The sequence below is a fragment of the Ornithorhynchus anatinus genome, chromosome 12, assembly GCF_004115215.2.
Source record: "Ornithorhynchus anatinus isolate Pmale09 chromosome 12, mOrnAna1.pri.v4, whole genome shotgun sequence".
Taxonomy (NCBI): domain Eukaryota; kingdom Metazoa; phylum Chordata; class Mammalia; order Monotremata; family Ornithorhynchidae; genus Ornithorhynchus; species Ornithorhynchus anatinus.
In genome coordinates this window covers 33,004,566-33,018,141 of record NC_041739.1, presented here as the reverse complement: position 1 = coordinate 33,018,141, position 13,576 = coordinate 33,004,566, and the positions used below count along the sequence as shown (strand labels likewise).

The window sequence follows — 13,576 nt, the reverse complement described above, 5'->3', positions numbered from 1 at the left end:
GAGTAGCGCAGGGGAGAAAGCACAGGCCAGGGCCACAAGAGACCTGGTTTCTAATTTTTTTTTATAGCCCTTATCAAGATTAAGTGCTTAAGTGCCAAGAACTACTCTAAGTGCTAGGGTACCTACAGTTAATTACGTTGGACACAGTCCCTGTCCCACATGGGCCTCACAGCTGAAATGAGAGGGAGGAGGATTTAATCTTCATTTTGCAGAAGAGGTAACTGAGGCACAGATAAACAACTTGCTCAAGGTCATATGTCAGGTAAGTAGCAGGACCAAGATTAGAAAGCTGGCCCATACTCTTTACACTAGGCCATGTTTCTTCTCCTAATTTTAGCTCTCCCTCTTTCCTGTTGTGTGACCTTAGGCAAGTCACTTAACTTCTCTGTAAAATGGGGATTAAATTTCTGTTCTATCACTTCCTTCGACCGTGAGCCTCATGTGGGACTGGAACTGTGTCCTTTCTGATTATCCAGTATCTGCTCTAGCACTTAGTACACAATGAGCGCTTACAGACCAAAATTATTCCTTATCATTGGCAACACTAAGAGTTTGGTAGCCTGAAACAGACAGACTAGTGTAAGAGGATTGACATATATCTGGAATGTACCGTATATAGTGATATGAACACATTCTGAGGAGGGGGATAAATAGATGAGAAATAAGGGGGCTGTTGGGAATTCTTTTTAGTCTACAGAGAAGTTGATAGGTATGGTTGACCTGAAAATGCTAAGGATTTTTTTTTCCAAATGACCAAGTCTATCGCATTGCATTCTCCCAAGCGCTAAGTATAGTGCTCTGCACACAGTGCTCACTTAATACCCTTAATCCACTGGGGAAGAGAGGCCGATCCATTCCATAAGCAGGGGAACTAAAGGAGCAGATATAATCACTAGGCTATTAGGCCGCCCTGTTGAACAATGTGTTTGTGCCCCAACCCCTTGGCAGTGAGTTGCATCAACATAAACCAATACCACAGGCGGACGTCCAATTCATCACTGCCCCCAGGACACGGCCTTCCACGCTTTAACAACAGGGTGGCGTCTCTCCGGCTGCTTATTCAATTCCTGCCTTCCAGATTCTGGGAGACCTGATCCTCCATTTCCTCAGGTGGAAAGGCAGTCTATCAAAATGTCATTATTCTGCATCTCTAATAGCACCATTACTCTTAGTTTCTTTGCAGGTTAAGTTGCAGGCTCTGTTTAGTAACTGTCTTGATGAAGTGCTGATGATTGATCCGCACACACTCAGCTCTTTTCCTGCTCACCGCAAACATGCTGTTTTTAATCACCTTGGTCTCCTTTCCTTTGTCCATTTTTTTAAGACAAGCAGCTAGATATGATTGATTAAAGGGACTCTGAAGGTCATGGGGTGGATTAAATCCTGGTGATTGTTGCAATATTGATGCCTAAAAATGACAATTTAATGAGACCTTAAACGCATACTCATTTGAGCTCCCTCCCGGCATGAGTAACCATTTGTGTTGGGAGGCTTCGATGAACTCCCAAGGATTTAGGGCCTGATTTTTCCCCTTCTCGTTTTCTCGACACTGCTGGCTGACTTGTGAAGTGTTCACGTCTCTTTAGAGCATTCACCAATGGAGGGAGCTACAGAAAAATGAATGAGGAAACAATATGGCCTAGTAGAAAGTTCACGGGCCTGGGAGTCAGAGGACTTGGGTTCTAATCCTGGCTCCACTGTTTACCTGCTGTGTGACCTTGGGCGAGTGAATTAATGTGCCTTAGTTCCCTCATCTGCAAAGTGCGGATTCAATACCTGTGCTCCCTTCTACTCATATCGTGAGCCCCATATGGGACCTGATTATCTTGTATTTACCCCAGCATTTAATGCAGTGCTTGGCACATAATAATAATAATGTTGGTATTTGTTAAGCGCTTATTATGTGCAGAGCACTGTTCTAAGCGCTGGGATAATACAGGGTAATCGGGTTGTCCCGCATGAGGCTCACAGTCTTAATCCCCATTTTACAGATGAGGTAACTGAGGCACAGAGAAGTTAAGTGACTTGCCCACAGTCACATAGCTGACGAGTGGCAGAGCCGGGGTTCGAACCCATGATCTCTGACTCCCAAGCCCGGGCTCTTTCCACTGAGCCACAATCACTTAAAGACCACAGATATTAATTTAACATGTAACTAATCACACAGTCTTGCTATTTAGCAACAGCTCTCAAAAATGTTTAAGTAACTGAGGAAGGTACAACTAAAATGAGACTTAGGGATCATCATGGCCAGGTCACTGCTTTTGGCTCTAGTTGCTGCTTGGGACGGGTCTATTTCAAGGCAGGGAGAAATAACTTGTTCTGCACATGTAGAGGTGGACAATGGCTTTCATTTATCCATGTAGGTCCAGCTCCCATTACCTCAGGAAAAACAGCTGAAGAGTCATAAAGGTTGATTTCATTTATCCTCTCCCCAGGTTCAGGCTGGGAAGAGAGTGAGCTGGTTTTGAAACTGAGTGTGCACTGTAACTACAGTCATTTGCAACCCGGATCTGTAAACTGCAGTGAAAATAGATTTTAGCTCACCTGTTTAATAGAATTTTATAGTCATCCAGACCTCCCCAGGTACCTGACAGACATTTCACATTTTCAAATCAATCAATGAGAAGCAGCGTGGCTCAGTGGAAAGAGCACGGGCTTTGGAGTCAGGGCTCATGAGTTCGAATCCCAGCTCTGCCACTTGTCGGCTGTGTGACTGTGGGCAAGTCACTTCACTTCTCTGCGCCTCAGTTCCCTCATCTGTCAAATGGGGATTAAGACTGTGAGCCCCACGTGGGACAACCTGATTCCCCTATGTCTACCCCAGCGCTTAGAACAGTGCTTGGCACATAGTAAGCGCTTAACAAATACCAACATTATTATTATTATACTGTAAGAGGCCATTTCATTCGGGGGGAAACCGGGCACCTTAAAAAGGAGTTTTGGCAAAGGTTCACACGGAAAAAAAATCTTTAACCTGATTTTTCCATTGTATGCTCCCAACCCGGAATATCCATACCTGCTCCTATGGAGACCTCATTCTCATATGAGACTCAGTTTCAGTGTTCCCATGCTTGCTTCTCTTTCAATCAGTGGTATTTATTGAGCCCTTACTATGTGCAGGGCACTGTACTGAGCTCTTGGGATACTACGATTACAGCAGAATTAGCAGACTGTTCCCCGCCCATAATGAGTTTACAGTCTAGAGGGGAACACAGACATTGATATGAATACATAATTCATAAAATAGAATTTAAAGATAATTTGCAGATACTTGCTGTAAGGGTTGGGGTCAGGCGATTATCATATGTCCTGACATAACTGCATCTCCTGCTCTTGTCCTTTCAGACAAGGAAACCTTCAAACCTTGTGAGATCCCTGAGGATCAGCACATACCATCACCATTCCTGCAGCCGTCACTAAAGTGCATGTCCCATTGGAAGTGAGAAGCAGCACGGCCTAGCGAAAAGAGCGCGGGCCTTGGAGTCAGAGGACCGGGGTTCAAATCCCAGCTCTTGCTGTGTGACCTTGGGACAGTCACTTAAATTCTCTGTGCCTCAGTTTCCTCAACAGTAAAATGGGGATTAAATCCTACTCCCTCCTACTTCGACTGTGAGCCCCATGGGGGACAGGGACTGTTTCCACCCTGAAAAACGTGCATCTCTCCCACTGCTTAGAACACTACTTGACACCCAGTAAGCTGTTATCAAATACCATAAAAAAGTAGGAAATGCCATTCTCTTCTCATCCACTGGTGTCAAACAATCCTCTCCCCAGTTTGGTGAGGGGACACAAAGGACACTTTGACGGGCAAAGTTTGCAAGGGGATTTTCAGGGTGACACTCAGACCCGTGGATATGATCTCACCGTATAGCAGCTTCATGAGTAAACTGATGTGGTCTATTCTCCTCTCATGGTGCACTTAGAGAAGCTTTGTTTCTATGAGCATTACAATGATTCCCAACACTAAAGTAAAGCCTAGCAGACCGAGGAAAGGAGAATTATATCCAACGTGCCTTAAACTCAGTAGCATATCAAACTCCTCTACTTCTTTTTAATCATCTAAAACCTGTTCTCAGGAACATTAGGAAATGGATTACTTGCACCAAGACAGGGAATTTCAGGTCTACAATTTAACACTCCCTGATGTATTGCAAGTGTCTTTTAAAAGACAGTGAATCTCCCAGTAATGCATAGTATGGATACTTTAGATTTACATCACACCACGTTCGAGATACGCTAAGTGTGTTACAAACTCCTAAATGCAAGAATAGCTCTCCAACTTGGGTGGTAAAACAGCACCTCACAAAAAGCTACTAACAATTTAAATGCACTTTACAAAAGAATATGCTAGTCACTTGGATAGCAAACCAAATTTAGAGAGATATCTCTAGAGGGATTCTGTCAGCGCAACAGGATTAAGTTTCCGCTCTGAAGGGAAAAGGAAAGAGGAGTCTTGTGTTCTTCGATAATTATAGGTGGGGAGGGAGGGTTAAGATACAGACACACCAGAAGCTGAATCTCCAAACATTGTAGGGCTCCGTCAGTGTGCTTTGCAAAAAGATTTCACATATTTCCTTTAAGGTAATGATGATGGGGGGAGGAGTTTCACATAAAGAATGAGAATTCAGGAGAGGAATTGATGGTAACGCAAGTGGCTATCACAGCGCTAATCATAACTCTCCCAACCCTGCCCCCTCATATTTCCACTGGGGCAAAGAGTGCAGTGAACGACTCAGTCATTGGGGGCACCAAAGATAGGAAAGGGCAGGTAAAGGTATTTTAATGGCCACAGTGACCTTAGCACAGCGCTGACCATCTGCCGGTGATGGCTACCTGAGGTTCAGGATTCCTGCTGGGCTTCTTCTCCTCCCCTAAGGATGCACTATTATTATTATGATGATGATGGTATTTGTTAAGCGCTTACTATGGGCAAAGCACTGTTCTAAACGCTGGGGGATACAAGGTGATCAGGTTGTCCCACTTGGGGCTCACAGTTTTAATCCCCATTTTACAGATGAGGGAACTGAGGCACAGAGAAGTTAAGTCACCTGCCCAAAGCGACACCGCAGGCAAGCGGCGGAGCCGGGATTCGAACCCATGAACTCTGACTCCCAAGCCCGGGCTCTTTCCACTGTGCCACGCTGCTTCTCTAGGTCACGGTCACTAGGTCACGGTGCTTCTGTCAGAAAGCTTCCCCCGCTGACGGAACAACTCAAGCATTTCCTTATTTGCACAGATGGGGCTAGAGTCATTCAATCGTATTTACTTAGTGCTTACTGTTTGCAAAGCACTGTACTAGCCACTTGGATCCCATCTCTTCTGCTTCCCAGAGCAGTGTGGATCATCAGCAGGGCTATGCCTGCAGTTACTACTTATTTTTTTTTTCTTCTCCCCAGCACGGCTTAGTGGCAAGACCCCGGGTTTGGGAGTCAAAGGACATGGGTTTTAATCCCGGCTCTGCCACTCGTCTGCTGTGAGACCTTGGGCAAGCCACTTTACTTCTCCGTGCCTCAGTTACCTCATCTGTAAAATGGGGTTTATGCCTGTGAGCCCCACATGGAACAACCTGATGACCTTGTATCTGCCCCAGTGCTTAGAACAGTGCTTGGCACATAGTTAGCACTTAATAAATAATAATAATAATGATAATGTTGGTATTTGTTAAGTGCTTTACAGTGCAGAGCACTGTTCTAAGCGCTGGTGTAGACAGAGTGTAATCAGGTTGTTCCACGTAGGGCGCACAGCATATGATGATGATGAAGGGAATTTTATATTTCTATATTGACGAATCTAATTTTCCATCTTTTCAGACCCTGTCCGGATCAAACTCTCAGGGCATTTCCTGGTACTTTTTGGAGGGTGGAAACAGAAGCAGTAGCTTGAGTGCACAAATTACCTGGCACTTTTATACCTCGGTCAGTCGTATTTATTGAGTGCTCACTGTGTAGGGAGCACTGTACTAAGTGCTCGGGAGAGCACAATATAAAATGGACACATTCCCAGCCCACAATGAGCTGACAATCTAGAGATGAGCTTCCTTGGTCCCTTTCTTCCAAGGAACTTGCTTGGTTGTTTAATTATCATCTAATTTTTTGCTTTGCTCCAGGAAGGTGGTAGAGGGGTGATGTAAGATAACGGAGTTGTTCTTATTAATAGTAAATTGAATCATCACACTCAATTCTTTTTGATCGTCCTAGCCACAGAGACTCTTTAATCCCAGACTTCTGAAGCTTCTTAATTTTTATCTTTCTCCCCCCCGTTTCTTTCTATAGCCCAGGGTGGCACATTCTCATTAACTGATAAGGAAGAACAGTGATGTTTTTCTGCTCTGTTTTCCCACAGGCAATGGAAATTTATTCCACTTAGCCTTATTTCTGTGATTCCCTGAAATGGGGGTGAAGCCCCTCTGGGTGGAGCAGAAGGCAGAAGAAATTCTCACAAGCCAGGCCACATATTAAATGCATCCACAGGAACATAATATACAGTACGTGGAAAATCTGACTAGTTCTTGGAATTAACGAACCATTAGAAGCGCTGTCGGACTCTTTTGCTGACTACATCAGTTTCCCAAGACCTTTAGGTGTGATGCCTTTCGGAAGCCCTCCCTCCCTGCCAAAAAAGAAAAAAATGAACACCGGTAGCAATCCGACACAACAGTGCAAATCAAATACTGAATGATCAACCAATTTGACTAATACAGGGCAGAGGTTCTGTCTTCCCATTACAATCTTGACCCAGGCTGGATTAAGAGGGAAGGAATAATGACTTCTGGAAGGAAGTGACTGATAGTCACGGCTTATGTCAACAAGGGAAGGAGGAGTTGCCCTATTCTGTAAGACTAGTGAAATCATCCACACGAACATACATCCACAAGAACGTACATTTTATTCTTCATAACTCCATGTCACCCGTTCTTTCAAAGCACTGGTTATTTAAAAGGAAAAGGTGAATTGCTGCTTTGTTAAAGTAGGAAGAGAACTGTGTTGTGAGAGGGGCTTGGGAGAAAAAAAGGAAACGGAGCTCATCTTCAAGGAAAACAGGATGTGACAAGGAAACTTGGAAAAGGCAAAATATGGCAGAGGGGGATGGGATGGGACAGTCATAGTAGAGGAATTAAGATTGGTTGCTTCTAGGGCAGAGACGACAGATTCTACCATTCCTGCCAATGTGTCCTTTCACCCCTGGCATCCACACCAAAGGCGGAAAACTTAGCAGAGATTAATGCGGCTGTGATAATCGGAGAGCAGGAGGAGTGGACGAAATATATCCTGTCTTTTCCTCTCATTAACATCTCGGACAATTATTTAATCTGTCCATTGCTCCTATTCCTCGGGCAACATTCTTAATTCAGTTCATGAAAATTGAGTACAAAGCCAAAGAGTGCTAAATGAGATATAGGTTCTACATAGGGAAAACACAAGCTGCATCAATTTGCTCCCCCATCCCCCCAAATCATATAACTCTTTTTAAAAAAAAATGATTCAAACCACAATATAACCAATCAATCAATGATTAAATAGCAATGTAAACATGCCTCAAGGACTTCCAAATGGAATTCCCTACATAAGTGCAGTCCTTCATTTGCAAACTATCTTTTTATATCCTGTTGAGTAAAATGGTACCTTGGGCCAACAGATCAGCCATTATCTACAATAAACGGATATCCTTATCTATGCTAAATTGAATTGCGCTTTAATCACTGTTATCAAAGCGGTCAAAAACACTTTAAAGGGACAGAAAGAGAAGTGCTTAAGCCAAGGTCAACTGGGCAGTCTCATCTCAAAGTGAGTGTCCTCAGTAAGAGCAGAAGTAATATTCGAGAGCACTTCTGCCAAAAACTGCTAAAAGAGAGTCTTCTGAGGAGGTAAGGCTTTGTACATTTCAATCAAGTAATGGTATTGATTCAGTGTTTAACTGTGTGCAAAGCACTGTACTAAGCACTTGGGAGAGTACAATATAACAATAATTCAGATACGTTCTATTTCTTGAGTTAAAACTGGATAAGACGCAGCCCTGTCCAAAAGAAACTCTTGGGCTTTTCTAGGAACCAGCAGCTGCTTATACCCCGTGGCTCAGTGGAAAGAGCCCGGGCTTGGGAGTCAGAGGTCACGGGTTCGACTCCCGGCTCTGCCACTTGTCAGCTGTGTGACTGTGGGCAAGTCGCTTCACTTCTCTGGGCCTCAGTGACCTCATCTGGAAAATGGGGATTAACTGTGAGCCTCACGTGGGACGACCTGATTACCCCGTATCTACCCCAGCGCTTAGAACAGTGCCCTGCACATAGTGAGCGCTTAACAAATACCAACATTATTATTTTAGACACTCACTCGCCTCACTACGTTGTCACTTCACTGGTCTGCTACTGCAGCAATCTGCGCATTCTACTCCTCTGCCACCAACCTCCTCTCTGTACCTCGATTTCCTCTATCCCGCTGTTGACCTCTTGCCCTCAAGCATCTACTTCCACAAGCATTCAGTACAGTGTGCCACGCACAGGGAATGTCCGATAAATATCACGGACTGGATTGAAATGCCAGGGCAGCGGCACAGGTAAGCAGCATGGCCTAGTGGAAAAATCTTGGGCCTGGGAGTCAGAGGTCTAGGTTCTAATCCTAGCTGTTCTACCTGCCTGCTGTGTGACCTGGGACTAGTCACTTCACTTCTCTGTGCCTCAGTTCCCGCATCTGCAAAATGGGGATTCAAGCCTGTTCTCCCTCCTACTTAGAGTGCAAGCCCCATGTAGCTGATCACCTGATTACCTCGCATCTACCCCAGCGCTTAGTACAGGGTGGGTGGTTGGGTAAGAAGCAGCAACGGCATAGTGGATAGAGCACGGGCCTGGGAATTGGAAGGTCAAGGGTTCTAATTCCAGCTCTGCCACTTGTCTGCTTTGCGACCGTAATGTTGGTATTTGTTAAGCGCTTACTATGTGCAGAGCACCGTTCTAAGCGCCGGAATCGATACGGGGTAATCATGTTGTCCCACGTGAGGCTCACGGTCTTAACCCCATTTTACAGATGAGGTAACTGAGGCACAGAGAAGTTAAAGTGACTTGCCCACAGTTACACAGCTGACCAGGACCTTAAGCAAGTCACCTCACTTCACTGGGCCTCAGTTACCCCTTCTGTAAAATGGGGATTGGGACTTTCTTATAGCCACCCCAGCCCTTAGTACAGTGCCTGACACCTAGTGAGCACTTAACAAATACCACAATTACAGTGCTTGGCGCTGCGATAATAAAACAGTAATTACAATACAATCATAATAATTAATAGAATAATAATTACGGCATTTGTTAAGCACTTACTATGTGCCAGGCACAATACTAAGCACTGGGGTGGGTACAAGCAAATTGGGTTGGACACAGTTCCTGTCCCACAAGTAGCTCCCCGTCTCAATTCTCATTTTACAGAAATGGGAATTGAGGCTCAGAGAAGTGAAGTTACTTGACCAAGGTCACGCAGCAGACATATAGTAAGTCCTCAACAAATACCACAGTTATTATTAGGTACAGCGTAGCCTAGTGGAAAGAGCAGAGGCCTGGGAGTCAGAGGACCTGAGTTCTAATCCCGATTCTCCTAATTGCTTGCTGTGTGTGACCTTGGCCAAGTCACTTCACTTCTTTGTGTCTCAATTACCTCATTTGTAAAATGGGGATTAAATCCTCCTCCCTCCAACTGAAACTATGAATCCCATGCGAGAAAGGGATGGGATCTAATCGAATAAACCTGTATCCAATAAGTCTGGTATTTGTTAAGTGCTTACTATGTTCTAAGCTCTGTTCTAAGCAACGAGGTAGATGCGCTGGAGTGGATACAAGATAGCTGGGTTGGACACAGTCGTTGTCCCCCATGGGGCTCAGAGTCTTAATCCCCATTTTACAGATGAGGTAACTGAGGCCCAGAGAAGTGAAGTGACTTGCTCAGGGTCACACAGCAAGCAATTGGCAGTTAGAATTAGAACCCAGGTCCTCTGTCTTCTAGGCCCCTGCTTCTTCCACTAGACCATGCTGCTTTCCTCAGCACTTACAACAGTGCTGGGTGCAGACCGTAAGCACTTAAATACTATAAAAAGAAAAACAAAAAACCAAGTAGTTACGATGGGGGGAAACTGGTTGTCATAGCAATTGCACTAAATTCATTGTGCATTCCACCATTTTTGCAACAGCCTCCTTCCCTCCAATTGGCCCAGTAAGTAAAAATTTCTCTTATCGTGCATAAATCAGTAATGAAAAGTAAGAGTGATTGCTCCCAGATGGAAACAGACTTTAACCAGTCTCTGATGAGGACAGGATGGCAGAGAAATTTTGATTCTGGTCTGGGATACGTGACGAATTGTAAATTGCAGGATCTTAATCGATCCTAATGACCTAAAAGAGTCCATGAATCTTCCCAATGGCCTAACCTATTACGCTGAAGACACTGAGATGTGAGAAGGGGTTGATATGTTTCCACAGATGAATAATACCCATTGAAAAATACGCAGTCAACGTTGTCAAGGGTAATATTTATCTGGGAAAAAGCTGGACATTCCACACAGACTTCTGGAATGCTTAATGACATCCTATAGAGTTGGCTCAGTGTTATTTTGTGTTAATCATTCCTATCTAATGCTTTCCCTGAAAGTCTTTTACTTACTTAAATGAAGTACATGATTAAACATGGCTGAGATTTAAATTCTTGAACCTGGAGAATCTGCAACCCAGAACACAGCTTCTTTGTCATCCATTCTATGAAACCTGCCAAAACTGAACTCCGGTCATGCAGACTACTAATTTCACCCGCCCTGTGAAAGGATGTTTTGAGTGCATCCTCTCTTTGATCACTTCAAAAGAGCCTTTGGGAAATGCCATTTTACCGTTGGTTGTCTTCGCATACTCAAACCTGCTTTAGCATGACTTATAAAACAGAAACATATTTGTTTAAAGGATCAAACCTTCCTCTCTTCCGCTATCGGCCAAGCTCTTAAATCTCTTACCGGGACATCCCTGCTCCCAGCCCCCAGCATCTTTAATCCAACTCTGCTAGAATGAGCAATCAGGATCACTCCTCCTGGCTTTCTCCTTCAACAGGGTTCAGGAAGAATGAACAATCCCAGAAGCAGTTTTAGCAAGGGGGATCAGAGTGACAAATAATAATAATAATTATGGTATCTGTTGAGCACTTACTATGTGTCAGGTGCTTAGTACAGTGGATACTGTGCCAGGCGCTGCGGGTAGATACAAGAAAATCGGGTTGGACAGTCCTTGTCCCACATGGGGCTCACAATCTTAATCACCATTTTACAGATGAGGGAACTGAGATCCAGAGGAGGGACTTGTTGAAGATCACACAGCAGACAAGTCGCAGAGCTGGGATTAGAACCCAGGCCTTCTGACTCCCAGGCCCACGCTCTATCCACTATATCGTGCTGCTTCTCCAATCCATTCAGGTGTAGAATACCCACCACCACTGTCGTTGACATCTTCTAATAGGGAGAGAAGCGTTGTATCCGTACCTTCCCTTTACAAGAGATGTTAGCATACTTTATGCTGGCGATAAACTGTAAACTCCTTGAGGGCAGGGAATGCGTATGATATTGGTATATTGTACTCTCCCATAGTACAGTGCTCTGCGCACAGTAAGCGCTCAATAAATACGATTGACCGCCCGCCATTTCTGTTTAGCTTCCTCATGCGCAGGGGCTTCAAACTTGTAACACCAACCTGTTGTTCTAGTCTTACTATCTTCCTCCTTTGGCAAATAAGCTCTTTTGCCCTTCTACCCCATTACAAGCTAGCATCAGTCATGTTATACCTCTTTACTGCCAATTTTTTTGCACTATTCAAACTTTATCATCCTTTTATAAACAAACTATGAGACTCTTAGCAGATCACAGCATTTTCCGTTCCTGTTTTGTTTCCAAATTTACTGCAAGCCTCCATCTGACATTCCTACAATTTAATAGAATTTGACTGCCTCTTGGGTGCGGATAAGAATTCTAAGCCGCTGGGAGAATACAATAGGAGGAAAAGGTACAACCAAGCAGCGGGGTTCAGTGGAAAGAGCCCAGGCTTGGGAGTCAGAGGTCATGGGTTCGAATCCCAGCTCTGCCACTTGTCAGCTGTGTGACTGTGGGCAAGTCACTTAATTTCTCTGTGCCTCAGTTACCTCACCTGTAAAATGGGGATGAAGACTGTGAGCCTCACGTGGGACAACCTGATGACCCTGTATCTATCCCAGTACTTAGAACAGTGCTCTGCACATAGTAAGCGCTTAACAAATACCAACATTATTATTATTATTACTCAGGTGTTACCAAACCTACTCGCTCTTCCTTGCTCATGCATTCATTCATTCAATAGTATTTATTGAGCGCTTACTATGTGCAGAGCACTGTACTAAGCGCTTGGGATGAACAAGTCGGCAACAGATAGAGAAGGTCCCTGCCGTTTGACGGGCTTACGGTCTAATCGGGGGAGACGGACAGACGAGAACAATGGCAATAAACAGAGTCAAGGGGAAGAACATCTCGTAAAAACCGATGGCAACTAAATAGAATCGAGGCGATGTACAATTCATTAACAAAATAAATAGGGTAACGAAATACTCTCCCACTGCCCTAGATCTCCCTTCTCCTTCATATCCGGCAGATGACCACTCGCCCCATCTTCAAAGCCCTACCGAACTCATATCTCCTCCAAACATTCCTGGATTAAACTCTCGTCTCTTCACTCTATTTTCCCTCCCTACCTTCTCTCCCATGCACTTAATGCCCAAACCACCGCATCTACATTCATATATTTATACCTTGTTGCTTCCTAGGGTGGCATAGCAGGGAAAAAGCCAGGCCCTGATAGTTTAGAGGATCTGGGTTCTAATCCCGGCTCTGCTACCTGCTTGCTGGGTAACCTCGGGCAAGTCTTTTCACCTCTCCATGCCTGTTTACTCACCTGCAAAATGGGGACAAAATGCCTCTTCTCCCTCTTACTTAGACCTTGAGCCCAGTGGGGGACAGGAGCTGTGTCTGTCCTGAATATCTTGTATCTAACCCTATGCATAAATACCTTCTCACGGCAAAAGAGTTTGTGTATGCCTAGAGCTATGCCACTGAGAGACATTCTCTCTCAGGGTTACCTTTAATGGAAAGATCTAAGCTGAAGCATCAGATAAAGTTGATTATCTGGGCTAGGCAACAGCAGCATGGAAAAGAGTCAAAGATGGATGATCAATGCTCAAAATGTTGATCAAAGACAATGGCAGAGAGAAATTTTTATCGCTTGGAAGAAGGCAATGGAAAACCACTTCCGTATTTTTTTTTTTTAACCAAGTGAACTCTTACAGTCCATAAAGTCACCATGAATCGGAAATGACTTGTCCGCATTTGAAGAAGCCTGTGCTTAGAACAGTGCTCGGCACAAAGGTCGGACTTATCAAGCACCACGGTTATTACTATTATTACCAGTAATTTATTTTAAAGTCTGCCTCCCTCTTTTGGCTGTAAATTTCTTGAGAGCTGGGATCATGTCTCCCAACTGTAATGTACAATCCCAAGTGCTTAGTACAGGGCACTGCACAAAGAATTTAATAAATAT

At 44.3% G+C, this 13,576-nt stretch overlaps 1 protein-coding gene across 5 annotated transcripts in view; it reads right to left on the bottom strand.

Annotated features, from left to right (window-relative positions):
- The window catches only part of LOC107547942, a 92,993-nt gene that overhangs the window by 57,722 nt on the left and 21,695 nt on the right, over positions 1 to 13,576 (bottom strand). The gene's annotated exons all lie outside the window — the stretch shown is intronic.